Source organism: Tupaia chinensis, unplaced genomic scaffold (assembly GCF_000334495.1).
Source record: "Tupaia chinensis unplaced genomic scaffold, TupChi_1.0 Scaffold140534_1, whole genome shotgun sequence".
In the NCBI taxonomy this organism is placed as follows: domain Eukaryota; kingdom Metazoa; phylum Chordata; class Mammalia; order Scandentia; family Tupaiidae; genus Tupaia; species Tupaia belangeri.
This window is the reverse complement of record NW_006200409.1, coordinates 71416-81335: the sequence shown is the minus strand read 5'-3', so window position 1 is coordinate 81335 and position 9920 is coordinate 71416. Positions and strand designations below refer to the sequence as shown.

The following is a 9920-nucleotide window of genomic DNA, read 5'->3' as shown; positions in this document are numbered from 1 at the left end:
TCTGCAGGCACAAGTAAGACCACACTCACTTGCTATCTACAGCCTGGAATGACCAACCATGCACTCCATGGATCCTTCATCTTAAACTGAGCATCACAAACTACTGGGGGGTGTTTTGAAAAGTCAGCTTTATTGCATGGACGTATCACTTATACAAAAAAAAAAAAAAAAAAAAACAGTGCCTTTAAACTGCAAAGTCCTGGCTCTCCACACATACATACAGCTGTGTAATCACCACCAAAATAAAACATTGAAAATTTCAATCAAATTTTTTATTTAGTGGGTTTTAATGAAGCTGAGGCCTGGAAATAGGTTGACTGACCACCTCAGTTTGCCTAGGACTAAGGGATTATTTGGAATGTGGGCCTCTCAGCTGATAAGCCAGGAAAGTCCCAGACCAATGGGGACGATTGGTCACTTGACTTAGGAAAGCCATCTCTGAAAGCAGATCTGCACATGTGCACTGCTCAGATGTCTTCTGGTGCACAGTAAGTTGCTCTCTCTGAGCTAACCACTTACATGTAGAAGGCTGATTTCCTGGCTGCTGGGGCTGAGCTTCTGCACACACTTACCACACTTTTCCAGGCCTACCACTGCCTTGGAAGTCCCTGGGAGAGGCTCAAGGAAGTGAGAATTCAGGGGTCTGTTTAGAAAACAGCAGAGCAAGGCTTCTGTCTGTGCAGGCCCCCTTCCCCACACCTCCCTAACTCCCCCACTGGCCTCACTCTGTGTTTGCACCAGTCCAGTCCAGCGTGTTCAGGGCCAGCTCCTGTTTTTCTATACGTTCCCCCTGCTCCTCCCTTCCTGCAGTGGCGTTCTTGGTTAGTTAGTCGTGAGACTAGCTAGGGAGCAGGGGAGAGCAAGTGACTGAAAAGTAGTACAGAGCTCAAAGCTATTGTTAGAATGGAAGGTTCTCTCCTACGTAAAATTATTGAGACTCAAAGAAAAGTTGGGCAGGCCCAGGATGTGGCTCCACACAGGAGGCCCAAGAATGAGCAATTTCCAGGGATTGGATGTAAAATGGGATGTTCTTTGAAACTGAACGACATAGGAAAGCTTCTGTTTAGTATCTGGAGACCTCCCTAAGTACACGGGGTGCATCATGTCCATGGTTGAGGGCTGGGTCAAGCTGGGAGTGGGTCATGGCATCAAGACTCAAGACCCTATTGGGAATTCTCTCTCTCTCCCTCTCTCTCTCTCTCTCTCTCTCTCCCTGTCTCTAACACTCATGGAAGAAGTAAACAAACTTTAAAAAGAATGAGGAATTTCCTGCCTTTTGGCTTCTCAGCTGACATAGAGGAAAATGCATGGGTTCTGGGATGCCTGGGACTTAGCTGGGCAGCCCCAATTCAGCTCTCCCAAAAGCACATGATGAGCAAGCATATCTCAGTTTCCAAATCAGCTTCAGGGACTCCCACAAAGAGCGTGGGAACTGGTGGGGTGAGAACCACATCATGGAGGTTTTGGGGTATCTCAAAGTATTGACCAGTGGCCCTTATAAGTTATTCTGCCAGGCGGCCTGTGAGGCAGATTAGTAATAATTATCCTCCCTTGTATAGATAAGAACACAAGGTCCAGAAAGATTAATTGACTTGCCCAAGGTCGCACAGCAAGTTAGTGACAAAAGCCAGATTAGAAGCCCAAGGCCCTGAGTGCCCAGGCTGGTGCCCAGCTCCATGATATCCCTCAGCCAGCCAGGCAGAGCATGGGCGGAGCCAGTCTACACCCTCAGGAGCCTGGGGGCCAGGTGAGCTGCTGCGGAGGGCACAGGCAGGCTCATACTCACAAGCAGAAACCTGCAGGATCCTTCTCTGTACCACCAGACAGCAACACCCCTGTGCTGGAACAGACAGAAATAAGGCTCAAGTCGGGAAAGCCAAGGGCCACCGCTGCAGGCTGTCATCTCCACGTCTGCAATCTGGCTTTGAGGTTTTGCTTTCCTGCCCTTTAGGAGTCAGGTCTGCTCCTAAAGGCCAGAGCTTTGGAGAGTTTGTGCTCTCTTTGGCTGGAATCTATTCGTTTTCCCATTCTCTGATTATGTCCCAGACACGTACGATATGCCTGGTGGTGTGCCATGGGCTGGGGAGCGACCCTTGGAGAAGAAAAGTCTCTGCCTTGAAGGAGTTCAGCCTAGCTGGGGAAGACACACACACATACCGGACAATGTCATCGTGCGCACTTATGACAACGTAACATTAATTCAACCCCCGTCTGTTGAGTGCTTAAGATGTACCCAGCAGTCATGAGGCTATACCAAGGGTAGTGGGGGGATGCAAGGGAAGCCAGGAGAGGCTTCTAGAAGAAGAGACATGTGGGCTATGTCCTGGAGATCAAGAAGCTAGTCCCTTCCTGGCTGACGGGGCATTGATAAAGAATGAATTCAAAATTGCTTTGAACACTTACTTGTGAATAAATTTTGAACAGGAATTATACCCTCTAGAAATTCAATTATAAGGGATATCATATCCCATTTCTGACATTCCTCCCCCTCCCCTCATTTTATTTCAACAGTGAGCTGTCCTCAGAGAAGCAAGTTTTGATGTCACAGGCGACTGAAAGTGCCATTCTAGTCTCTGGGAATGGCATCAGTGTTTACCGACAGCCTACTCTTAAAAGTTGGCAGTCACTAGGGAACCAGCAGTTAGCGTAATGGCTATGTCGCTGGACTCCCACGTAGTCGACCGCAGTTCACGTCCCAGACCCGGTGGCTTAAAACTCACACCGGGCGCGTGTGCGTGCGTGCCCAAGATCCTGAGAGGAGAATGGAGGAGAAGGGATTGCGGCGTGACCATCCCCCCTGGGGGGTGATTTCTCGCTTTCTCTCTCTATGTCTCTCTCTGTCTGTCTGGCGAGCGCACGCGCCCTACAGTGAAAATCTCTCCAAAAAAAAAAAAATTAAAAAAAAAAAATGTTGGCAGTCACTATACAAACATCAAATAATCAAACATGAACAGACTTAAAAAAAAAAAAAAACAGAAATGATGCCTATAACGGCTTAAACTTCACAGAGGAGAGTGAACTGGCCCTGGCGGTCAGGATGCTTACTAGTAAACCCCCGGAGAAGGGGTAAAGGGCAGTGGCCAGGAGATGGTGGGAGACTGAGCAGCAAGACAGGACGCTGCAGAACCTGCTGTCAATGCGTCTGTCTGGCCGAAAGCGAAATGTCCAGTGCTCCCAGCCCTGCAGGGACCAGGCGAAGGGAGCGGAAGGTTGAAATAGACGGTGCCTCCTGTCCTGGAACAGGCCTGAGGAAATCAGAGTCTATCTTTGGGGTCAGTATGATAAAGGGTAGCACACCCAGGACACTTAAATTCATTTCTAAATGTGAGCTTCCACCAGCCCGTACTCCTCAGAGCCCAGGCTCTTCCCTGGTACTCTCTTCCTTCCGGATCCTCTTCAATCCCACAGCTCACGGGTAAAGGACCTTAGAAATCACCCTCCCTCCTGTCTTTAACAGGGATTAACTGCCATCTTAGCCTGCCAATATCCTTCCTCCCTACACACCACTAAACGCAGACCAGAAAATCATTGCTGTCACCCCCTCGATACCCCACTTTGCTGGCCTGGAGGGCTGGCTGGGGATTAGTCAGACTGGTCCTGAGAGGACGGCTGGCTGGGCTCAGAGGGCATGTCCGCATCCTGGCCGTCAGTGTTCTCCTTGTCAGCATCAGGCAGGACAGTCAGCGAGGAAGTCGGTGGTGATGGTGGTGGAGGTGGTGGTGGGAGGAGGTGGAACGCAGCGAGAGAGAGCCTGGAGGGAGGAACTGGGGTTGCAGGGGCCGTGGTGGAGGCAGGTAATAGCTTGGCTGGAAGTCTCCACCGGTTCTGGCACCAAGCCTGTGCCGTGGTAATGGCTGCAGGAGACATGGCTGAGCCCCTCTGCAGGGGAACCCCGAGGTTGGGGAAGCATCCTGGTAGCCCAGTGGGTATGGGCGGTAGGAGTGCACACTCAGGCAGCCAGGGTACAGCTTCAAAGGCTCTCTCTCCAGGTAGTCAGACCTCACCACACAATCTGAGTTGATGCTCAGAGGGAACCAGAAGTCAGCCAAAGAACAGCAGGCTGGGCACGGGCTGCAGAGGCCTACACAGATCTGGGCGGCCGAGGCATCAGGCCGAACTAGAGCCCCATGGAACTGGGCATCACCGATGGGAGCCTCTCAGGGGAGTAGAAAACAGTGCAGCCTTTGGGCCTGGCTGCATGTCTCCTGCAGCGATCCACGGAGGTGGTGGGCTGAGGTTCGAACTCGGGACAGTGGCTGCAGCTCAGGAGGCCAGGGCAGGTTCCTGGACACACAGGGCCACCTCCTGCTCCTCCTTGGGGCCCTCCCTCTTGAGCACCTTCTGGGTTGCCAGGATCTTCTGGCGCTCCGTGATCAGGTAGCACTTCTCGCAGAGGCACTGCTTCCAGCCGCAGGTGCCCGCTAGCCCTTACCAGCACCGGGAAGCCACGGTTCTGGCTCTTGGGGGCGCAGCATCTTGTGGGCTGGCTTGGCAGCTTCTGCCTTCATAGCACAACCACCACCTCTGGGAGCTGCAGAGCACCGTCTGTCTTTCCACACTGCCGCTTCTCTCTATGAGCCTCAGTCGACCTGTCTCTCAAGTGGGAGTGAATTATCCTGTTTCTTCAGTGTGGCTCGGAGCTTCACAGTCTCTAGAGACACACTCACACAAGCGCCCTTGAGAAACACTTCCTCACGTGGCCTATGGCATTCTCTGTTCCACTAAGTCTGCTCCTCTCCAGCTCTCCACAGGAAATTGGTTTTATTTATAAGAATCACAATCCTAAAATGACCTTTACTGGGCTACCCACCCACACTCCCTCCCTTATTTCACTCTCCTCTTCAAACATACCCTCCCTCCAAAGATTCCTCTGTGACCACAGGACAACCAGCACTGAAGAGTTGTTGGAAATTCAGATGGAGGAACACTGGAAGTTGTTTTCTAGATGGGGAAACTGAGGCCTGGGGAGCTCAGCCCAAGGTCCGATTTCCAGAGCTGCTGCTTTCTCCATTGTCCGTCATGTCCAGAGGGTCTCTGGACAGAACTTGCCATCTGCCCTTGGCTTGGGAAAAGTCTCCCTTCTGTGAATGACAGTAGTCTTTAGAGAAACATTTCCCATCATTAAAGGGACTTGGAAGAAAACTGGCACAGCTTCCTAAGCTTTGAAGCTCCTTGGCCTCTCCTGGCCCTTTAATTGTGCAGGGCCCAGCAAAGTTCCCAGGGCTTTGACCCCTTCAGAAGAGGAGGAGGGCCCAGAGCAGAATTCCCCCAGTCCTTGGCCTTTCAACACCATAGGCAACCGCTCTGTGTTTCTGTTTCAGACCATTTCATCGCCACAGCACCAGGGCTCCCACACAAAGAGCTTCAAAGTCAGGAGGGCTCAAGGTCAAGTACAATGCTCAGACCCTGAGCTTAGGATCCAAAGCCCATGTTTGAGATGGTTTTACAGCAGTCTTCCCACCGCCAGCTAAAGCCTATAATAGCTGGAGGTGAGTTACGTTAGATTCTGCAGGTATTACAAGATGTGGCTAAGGCATGTCATGTGAGTATGAACTGGATATCCATTTCATTCCACCCTTGTTCTGACTTTTGCAAATTAGGAAGGTGTGTACAATGACTTACTGTATTTTCTCTTTTGATTTTATTTTTTTAAAGAAAATATGGTCCTCAACTTCAGCTGCCTAGGAGAATCATCTGGAGACCCTTTATTTGTTTTTGTTTTTTTTGTTTTTGTTTTTTTTGGTTTTTTTTAGAAGTTTTTGCTATAGGGTGCATGCGCTCACCAGACAGACAGAGAGAGAGACAGAGAGACAGAAAGCGAGAAATCACCCCCCGGGGGGATGGCGACGCCGCAATCCCCTCTCTTCCGTTCTCCTCTCGGGATCTTGGGCATGCACGCACATGTGCCCAGCATGAGTTTTAAGCCACCGGGTCCGGGACGCGAACCACGTTCAACCACGTGGGAGTCCAGTGATATAGCCATTACACTAACTGCTGGTCCCTGGAGACCTTTTAAAAAAGCAATACCCAAGTCACATCCCTAGACCAGTTAAATCAGAATGTGTTGGGAGGGGCCTTTACATTTATGTAGTTTTCTTTGGGGGGGAGGCTTTTGTTATGGGGCGTGTGCGCTCGCCAGAAAGAGAGACAGAGAGACAGAAAGCGAGAAATCACCCCCCAGGGGGGATGGACATGCCCAATCCCTTCTCCTCCATTTTCTTCTCGGGATCTTGGGCATGCACGCACACGCGCCCAGCAGGAGTTTAAGCCACCAGCTCCGGGACTCAAACCGTGATCGACTACATAGGAGTCCAGCAACATAGCCATTATGCCACCTGCTGGTCCCTACATTTATATTTTTTAAAGCTCGCTGGATGGATGTGCAGCTAAGGTTAGGTAGATTTTTTTTTTTTTTAAGAGAGAGATTTTTGGTATAGGGCACATGTGCTCATGGGGAGACAGAGACAGAAAGACAGAAATCACTCCCTGCCTAGGATGGATGGTCAAGTTGCAACTCCTCCTCCACTCTCCTCTTGGGATTTTAGGCATGCATGCATGCGCTCCTGGCTTGAGTTTTAAGTCTCCAGAGCCAGGACTCAAACTATGGTCGGTCATGTGGGAATCCAATGATGAATCATTACACCATCTGCTGGTCCTACTCAGTTAGAACTTTAACAGAGACAAACTACTTAGGCATGAAAAAATGACAAAGAGAGATGATTCCTGAAGGCTGAATGAATATTGTCAATCTGCCCATCTCTTTCAATTAGTTTTTGTCTCAGACCTTCCCTAACCACAGATCTCAAAGTTCCTTTTCGAACTTTCAGGTAGTTTATTGACCTGAAGTCTTCACAGATCATGTCTACCTGCCATGCCCTAGAGCTAAGTGGGGAATTAGGTGGTCAGAGTGGTCAGACTCAGAAATGGAAAAAAAAAAAAAAAAAAAAAAAAAAAAAAAGCACAGGAAAAGGATGATTATACTTCGAACCAATTACTGTGATGTGCATGTAAGTCTGGACATCTCAAACAGGCCTGTCTCGATCCAAGTGTGATGCAATCTTGGTAAGCCTCGGGACGGATGGTCCAAGTGCAGTCCTCAGATAGTAGGTCAGTTACATTTGGCCCTGGACGAACTCGCCAGCTGGGAGAGCAGTAGGAATCAGAATCCTTGACCACATGGAGTGAGTTCAGCCAATGGACTCATGCACAGTGACACAAGATGCTCTTAGGAGAGTCATAAATATGTAAACACCCAAGTACGGAAGCCTCTTCAAGGCACCCTGTAGGGCTCGGCACCCCATGCTGGACACTTGGAAGGGTCTTCCTGCTTATACAACACCAAAGGGACTCACATACAAGACACAACTTTACCATCACTTTTTATAGCAACTCTCACAAAAGCTCCATCTCTTTGGAAAAGGACCCTCACATACTTCGATACCCGTCACGTGTGCTTAGAAAGCTATGGCTATTTAGCAGAACGACTGGGAAGGGACTGAGAAGGAAGTCTGAAAGGGTTTCTGCATTAGAAATGAGATGATATTCCAATCACCTTTAGCTCTAGACACCCTACAAGACAATGGAAAATTGGCCCAGAGCCTAAAAATGATAGGGTATTTGTCTGGGGAACACAGGAAAACAATTTTTCCTCCATCTTTATAACAGTTACAAATTAGAGAAAACATTTTGAGAATCTGGAAACAGTGATAAGGAGTTTATTTCTTTGGGAAAAGGACAGCTCAGAATTGGGAATTCAGACACAGTGAGGCATTTCAATTACACATTTTCAGTGCCACATGTAAGAATTTTTCTTTAAAAGTTTTCCATAAAAAAAATAAATAAAATTTTTCCATGTGTTCTGAAAACCCAAGTAAACTTTGCTTTTCCATTTAAGCTTATTGTTTAAACCACTAGAATGATGACATCGTACCCTTAACAAAGCAAAGCCAAAAAACAATACAATCTCTGACAAGTAAAAGGAGATTACTGATTCTAGTCAGAGTCGCACCAGTGAATCAAAGATGGGGCCCAGCAAACCTCGCTTTGCACACACCATTTCTTTCATTCAAGGAGTATTTTAAGCACAGTTCATCCGTCTCTCAAGAGAATGGGGAATTCTGCATCCCAGGGAGGTGGGAAACTCCCAAACTACTCAGTGAAAGATGTAGTAAAAATATTAGTAGCATAATACCAGTGAAACTTGAAATGAGTTTTCTTGTGAGTCAAACACTGGAATTGGGGTTAGACTTGCCTCTGCAATCCAGATAATTCCCAAGTTTATCCATTTATCACTGTGTCTGATTTACTGCAAAATGATGAGGCAGATACATGTGTTACCCCAAACATAAACATGCAAACTGGAAATTAAGTTTCCTTCAGTTGGCAAAAAGCCCTTAACTGATCTTCTTTGAGGGTGGGAGGATTTGAAGCTTCCAAGAGAGAGAACTAAGAAGACCATCCAGTCAAGAGCCAAGTCCAAAGCTATTAATACAAATACCTTCTGAAAATAACTAGTATTTGGAAAGAAGACACCAAATGTTATCATCTTCCCTACCTTGGAAAGATTAATATGCAAATTTAAGAAATTAGTTTGCAATCTGGAGCTAATAGCCCCTCTGCTGCTTGATTCAGGGTTCCCGAGACCATCACTTCCTGTGGACAGCTCAAGGGTCCCTCTCAGAAGGCAAAGGAGCCAGGGTAGGGGAAAGGGCAGCTAGGCAGAGGGCCTCCTCAAATGTTGGAGACCGCATAGGGGCACATTCAGGCACTAAGTGATCCCAGCAGAAATGCAGATGAAAAAAGGCACCCGGTTAGAAATGTGAGAGAGTTTCCCGGGTGGGTTCACAGCAAAAAAAAGAAGGTTGCTAGCTATTATAATTTAACCCTCTCCACCCAGCTGGCTTCCGCAAAAACTCTTCTTAACGAACAAGGGCTGTTGAGGATTTGTTTTTTTGCCCTCATCAGTAACCAGGTGACCCAGATAGGAAAAAAAAAAGTCAAAAGACACTACTAGTTACAAAAGCTGGTCTGATTGTTTTGTTTTGTTTCAGAAATTAGAAAACATCGCAAGTGAGATTCCTTGGTAGTTTAAGCATTTTCCTTTATTTCTCTTTCCCAGGGGAAAACAAATAAACAGTATTTCCTCTGGCAGGTGTGTCCAGCACAAGAGAACGCAAGAGGCTTTTCCATTCCAAAGGAAACAGGGTTTGGGGCGCCTGCTGCGTCCCCCTAGAGGGACAACTCTCTGAGCTCCCTTTAGAAAAAATCTGTAATCCGAGGCTTCTAGAACTCCAACTCCAGAGCTCCAGCATGGGTGCTAGCTTCGCATGGGTCACGCTCGGGCCGTCCGGCCCACTAGGTTTTGGCAAAGATTCCTGGTCCCAGACTAAACCCTCCCAGCTGCTCACGGAGCTAAGCCCTCGGGCCGGGACGCCTCCAGGCGCTCCACCTGCTGGGCACCAATCCGCCCCCGGTCCCGGCAACCCTTCCTTCCCGCTTGAGGGTGCGAGAGCGGAGAAGGGATCTGGGACGCACGATTAGGCGAAAGGCGGGACTTTTGGCCAGGCTGGACCCAGCTCAGAGCCGAGCTGCGCGACCACCCCGCTGCCCCGGCGCAGCCCCAGGAGCAGGCACTTTTCCAGAATTTGCAGGAAATCCCCACCCCGATGGAAGCCGGGGCAAGACAACCCAACAGCTAACCCCTTTGCGCCCGAGAAAGCAGCACAACACGGTTGCAAGTTTACTCGGGGCCTCTTTGGCCTCGGCATCTTTTCGGAGTGGCGGGACTTGGGGTACGGGGTGGGGGAGCTACTAGGCGCACTCTCTCTTTAAACAGGTGAGAAGTCCTCCCACGCTCCCCCGCCCCCGGCTCCCCCAACCCTCTGCTCCCGGCACGATCAAAGGTTACAGGGCGCGCGCAC

The 9920-nt window shown here is 49.1% G+C and overlaps 1 protein-coding gene across 3 annotated transcripts in view; it reads right to left on the bottom strand.

Annotated features, from left to right (window-relative positions):
* Positions 1-9920, bottom strand: part of AFAP1L2 (actin filament associated protein 1 like 2) — a 122212-nt gene that overhangs the window by 111218 nt on the left and 1074 nt on the right. The window lies entirely within an intron of this gene.